The 6,000-nt window shown below is 41.1% G+C and overlaps 1 long non-coding RNA gene across 1 annotated transcript in view; it reads left to right on the top strand.

The window, feature by feature from the left end:
- The first annotated feature begins 452 nt into the window (after positions 1 to 452).
- Positions 453 to 6,000, top strand: part of LOC137642601 (uncharacterized) — a 72,123-nt gene continuing 66,575 nt past the window's right edge. Inside the window, exons 1-2 of the long non-coding RNA XR_011044820.1 lie at positions 453 to 717; positions 866 to 1,725. This is a non-coding gene — a long non-coding RNA (uncharacterized lncRNA). The remainder of the gene's footprint in view (positions 718 to 865; positions 1,726 to 6,000) is intronic.

Here is a 6,000-nt window from a genome sequence, read left to right as displayed (position 1 = left end):
GTATCACTGGACGGTAATTTGTCTCTCGGTTTTCAATTGAATGATGTAGTAAGACTCTCTGGATATCACCTTAGAAACATTGCTTTTGTAAAGAAATATCTGGACGTATGTTCTTTTAAGAAACTAATGATAATTATTTTACTACAAAACTTGACTACTGAAATTATCACAACGTATCTAAAGTGCAATGTGAAAATTGCAAAGCAAACAGAGGAGCCATAGTTAATGTGTCCCATCCCGAGAAATGATTACCCTTGTATAGACTTAACTACCCTCGTTGCCTATTAAAGCTAGAAGAAATTCTAAAATATGTAGGCTACAAGTTATCAAAACTTGATGTTGAAAATACTTAGGTGAATAGCTACCCTACACATCATGTAACCAACAAATCATGTAGACACGAGGATAGTTATGGATGGTTTCAAATTATTGGAGCCAAAATGTACGGGAATTCCTGGCATACCTCGCGCTAAGGAAGTGCACCCTGTCACGTGCTTTACGTGTGGCCAGTTCTTGTGTTTAGTTCCGACCCGAGCACCACCTTTGCTATCTCTCCTTACACTAGTAGTTTGGTTACCCGCTTTGCAGTTAGAGTGTGACAGGATACACTTCCTCAGAGTGAGGTGTGACCGGGATTTCTGTGTCCAACTGTACCTCTGCTGTAGGTAACAACTTTCAAAGATGAGGCCCCAAGATTTTATATCAAGCTCTCACTGGGTAACCAAAAGGACTGGTGTTTTAAAAGCTTTCAAACGTTGAAGACATTTTTTTAATTCATGAAATGTTAAGATACTGTGATTTGACAATTAACCCGGGTTGTGCCATATTATACACCAAATGCTTATACGACAAACAAATCTTGCAGGTCCTACATGGTAGCCTACACGACTTTCCGCGTGATACAGCACCTGGAAAACATCCCTTAAATAAAATAGGTGACTGATTGCCATATTGGTATTTTGGAAATTTTCTGGTCTTTTATCCAATATATGTGTATTACATTTACACAGAATTGTGTATTTTATGAATAAAATTAAGTGTTACATAGGTTAACCACACAGGGTCGTTGATCTTATGGGAATATGATGTTACAAAAAGAGATTAGTTTAGTGCACAACAGTCACCTTAGTTTTATATCTTCCGTTTAACTGAACAAGTCATATCTATTCTAGTGGTTTAATCACTGTTCATACTGTGTGCTTATAGAGATAAAATATCAAGGAAACTGTGGTAGTGTTTCACGTAGAATACAACACGTAATTTTATTTTTCATTCAGTTCTGATGTGTAATGTGAACATTGTTCAATAGAACGCAAAATATTAGCTACAATTAGGTAGTGCAATCAACGAACAGTTTATGTGAATCATCAGATGGAAGTAGATTGTTTTTGATTGCAGAAATAATTTATGCTTGTTACAGCAATGGTTTACCTCGCCCCAAGACATTGCCAACAAAGGATAAAGTAAATGTTTATTGTCATCGAAACATACCTATTTAATAAAGAAACTAAGCCAATCACAAGATTTTTATAAATAAATATTACCTTTATGTATTTCATCATTTAATCCAATTTTTTGACGTAGTCCCGAGCTAATGAAGTTCTTTTTACCTGGCAACTGCAACTAAGCGACTGATTGTCAAACTCCAAGTTTGTTTACAACGTCAAAATCAGCTGAGCAAAAAAGAACCCCAGTTGTCGTACAACAAAGTCCATTGTCTCAGAGGTAAGAAATGATATTCAGGTTAATATTTTCTGATTTGTATATTTATGGACGCCATCTTAAGGTATAGTTCATGCTATATACCTATTTTTATGTTAATTGGGTATGTAGCGAATAGCTTAAAATAGGCTTGTTAACCTCTTATCAAACCAAACAAAGCCCTTCACTGATTAGGCAGGGTAAAGACGTACCTTATATAATTAGATGTAATGTAATTTTAATGTTAAGTGTTCTGACATATTGTCCATAAATTAATTGGCAAAACCAGTTAAGTGTTCAAGTAACTTTAGTATATAAAAGCATTCCTAACCCTAAGCTAAATTGGTAATTATTTATCTTTCCACCGTCACTAATAAACATAGAGCTTCACATTACCTCCTTACCAAACCTAGGACTGTACAGTATGTCCTTTCTTATCGCGGGATTAACCACACCCCGCCCCCAACGTTATGAAATTGGCCTAAACTTATGTAGGATGTGGTGTTCTTACTAAATTATGTATTACCAGTATCTCTCACTTTGCAAAGGTAAATACATACTTCTAAATTAGGGTAGCCTAGTTCGTTGTTGGCAAGCTGCCGTGCTTTTCAATCAGCATCATTATGGCCCTCGAAGTGAGTAGAGACCTCTCATTAAATCTCACCACTAGACTGATTTAGTTAATATGATACTTTGATTACTAGCGAAACTGAAATTCGCTATAAGAAATGGAGGATTGCTGGCTAGTTTAGTATTTTTCTCTATGTTTAATGGGGGCTGGGACATAATAATTTGCGTATCGGTCAATTAAAAGGTGAAGTTTATCTCTCACTCCAAGTCCATTGTTTACATCTGGGAGACTTAATGTCGAGTTACTGCGGTAACAGTGCAGGCGTTGCTTGCATTTGCTTTGCCAGCTTTTCTGTTTTTGTATGATGTAATCATTATCTGGCTTTTTTAACCAATTAGGAGTTTCCAAATATTTATGCACACGTTCCCGGATGGTGTTATACAACAGCCATTTTTTTTCCACCCTTCCCTTCAGTTTGAGTTAAACAACCACCACATAAAGACGTCTCCAAGAGGGAACTTAAGGGAAGTACAATCTATTTCGAAATTTAATGTAATTTCATCTATGTCGGTAATTCGGATGGAAAGTAGAAAATAATCCCAAAGTAATGAGCCACGGGGATTGCGAGCGCAGCTCAACATTACCGCTTGCCATTACATACCGAGCTTGCAGTTTTTCTTTTACCACGAGCGAAGTGAGCGCACGTCGGAGCAAAAACCATTAGAAGGACGTGAAGCAAATCCTACATAATTATGATACTTTAATTTTCAGCCACTTAATGAACCATATATTTTTCCAACTGGTTATTTAGTGTTTATTTTACATTTCTGGCCATTATTATTACTGCAAATCACTGGTTTTTGGCATTTCCCCTTAAAAAACCCCTGTTTCCCATTGGGGTCGTGCACAATTGTTTGTATGTAAGGGTGTCCAAAACTCATGAATGGGTGGTTTGTCCCAATAATCATGGTAAGAAATGCATAAAACACCTGATAGTGAGTAGGAAAAGTATATGCTTCATATATTTGGCTAGAAATTAAAGTATCATTTATTTATCTTTTGTGCTGTGAGAGGTTGTCATTGCTTATGATTAAAAAGGTTTCTTTGTGCTTTCCCTGCCCCAACCTCGATGAGACAGTCAGTCAAATTTTACATCAGCAGTTGTTGACTGCATTCCTTTCTATGTATCCTTGTAGTGCCACAAAAATAGTTGAACATCTTTTTACACAATTTTTACCCCACCAGAGGGTACATAAAGCTGAATCTTCAAAGGCTGGAAGAAGAAAAGCAAAGTAAGTGCATTTTAACTGTCAAGGCTTTAAACTTAAAGTTTACAGTATTTCCTCAACCCAAGGAATTGCCACTTTTCATCATCAAATAGGTATCTTTCTGCTTCCCTTAATCAATCCTCCAGGAGATGGAATTGACCAAACCATCTGGCAACATTTGTTAGATGGTCTTCTCATATATCCTCTTAGCACTCAAAAAATAGTCAAGCACTTTTCACCCTCTGCAATACTTTTGGGTAAATAAGACAATGGTAGGAACAGAGGGAGCCTGCTTTTTCTTAAAATAAGTTTCTTGCTGTTTACCATTCTTTCCTTGTTTCAACCTCCAGGTGACATAAGCAACCAAACCCTCTGGCAGCAGATGTTAGCTGCACTCCTCCCCCTCCTCTTGCTTGTTCACTGAGCACTTGCTCTGATTTCAATTGTTGGTGAGAACAGACATTCTTCCACTGGCACAAATTGATTTGTTCTGACATGAAATACAAGCCCTTATTCTTTACGTAGATTTAGCGCAAACTGGTGTTCAGGACATAGAAACTATGAACGAAGTGGTAGCCAACCTCCCGACAGAACAGGGGTTAGCGGAAGATACGCCTGTCACCATCCGTACCTTTACTGGCTCAACCACTTTTGATTTGGCCTTTGTAGAGAGAAGATATACTCAGTTGCCTCTCTGTTTTCTGTTCACCGGCTGCTCCAACTTTTTCTTTATCTCGTTTCAGGTGTGACTGTGATGTTTTCTGAGAAAGTAGCGTTGTTTTGTCTGGGCACGGCCAGACGTGCTTGTGCCACATTCTAGTTTTCCTTAGAGACAGATCCTCATCAGCTTTGCCTCTTATGCAGGAGACACTCCTGCAAAGAGGAGTCTCCCTGTGGTAAGTGTTGGGGGTGACCAACTTCCCAGTGGGAACAGTTTAAAGGCCACTCTTGAATGGCAGAGGCAAGGGACAGTGACATTGCCCTTCCAAGCAGGACACTGCCCTAGAGACTGACCATATACTGTATACATATGTTCAGCGCCCGAGCCCCCTCTCCACCCAAGTTAGGACCAAGGAGGGCTAGGCAATGGCTGCTGATGACTCAGCAGATAGACCCTCATACACCCCATCCTTAGCTCACAAGGATGGTGAAGTTAAAGCAACCAAAGGAACTAACAATTTTCAATATTAATCTTACCCGATGATCATGTAGCTGCAACTCTGTTGCCGCTACATGATCATCGGGTAAGTATATTCAAAAATTTATTTTACTAAGGAAAATAACATGTTTGAACGGGACTCAAACCCCAGTCTGGTGATCACTAGTCAGGGACGTTACCACATAAGCCACCATAACGCCAAAGGAGGAAGCAGAAGTTGATAAGGGATACTTCGCCCTCAAGCTCTGCCTCTTGAGGCCAAGAAACCCAGACTTTCTTCTTCCTCCATGGGAATTCCCTCTCTTGCCTTTGCTCGTCCTGTCTGCTCTGGAGCATGAACGAGTAAGATGGATGTGCCTTTGACCCCACGGACCACTGAGTCCGGAAGACCTTGTCGCTTCTCGTGGAGAAGCTGTGGTGCCTTCCTCCAATTAGAAGTCCTCTCTTGATTCTCTTTGTGAGATGTGGCCATCCTTGGGACTTTAAGGTTCCCCATCAAAGGATCGGCTTCTGGAGGTGTTGTAGTGTGGTGCACAGCAGGAACCCACATCTGCTTCTATCAGGATTGCCCTAGGCCCATCCCTTTCCCGTGCCGAGAGAGGGTAGTCCCTTTTCTCTGGCCCCATGCCGCAAGCCCTTTCTTCCTCCACAGTTCCTTCTGTCCTTGAGGTCCTGCTGGTGCCCTCTCGAGGGTAACAACTTCGCTTGTGAACTCCCCAGGAAGAGGAGTGCCTTTCATTCCTGGGGAATCTGCTGTCATCACACCATCACTTTCCTGTTCTTCTGTGCTTGTAGCAGCTCCTGATCAACACCCTAACCTCAAGGAACTAGCTCTGGGTATGTTTTCTCAGGTAGTGCTCGATGCAGACCTTCATCTTGAACAAGGCTTGTTGATAGGAAGCAAAAGCGCTACCCCGAGATCTGCCTCCAGGGGTTTGATTACTTTCCCTTCCGAAGGAGAGTTTTCCTCCCCTGGTGTGTTGGGCTGTTTCTCCCTTTCGAGGGAGAACTTCCCTTCATCATCTCTGTTGTCTCTCCTGCGGGTGATCACCTCTCTCGTTCGTGAGAGAGACCACCCATAGAGACACCTCTTTGGAGTCCTTCCAGAGATATTCCTGCTGAGCAGTCTTCACCTGTGGCTGCGTCTTCTGCTTCATCTGCCGGCGAGGTCTTAGCTTCTTCCCTGACAAATATCCTTCAGGTGGGGGAGAAAAGTCCGAGGCATGTCTCTCCAGCGAGTGTTCCTCTTTCTATTGAAGGGGCATTCAAAGAGACTCCTCTTCGGAGGCCTGTTAACAGTC

This window comes from Palaemon carinicauda, chromosome 1 (genome assembly GCF_036898095.1).
Source record: "Palaemon carinicauda isolate YSFRI2023 chromosome 1, ASM3689809v2, whole genome shotgun sequence".
NCBI lineage: Eukaryota > Metazoa > Arthropoda > Malacostraca > Decapoda > Palaemonidae > Palaemon > Palaemon carinicauda.
Note: the sequence above shows the minus strand (reverse complement) of the source record. Positions and strands in the feature narration are given on the sequence as shown.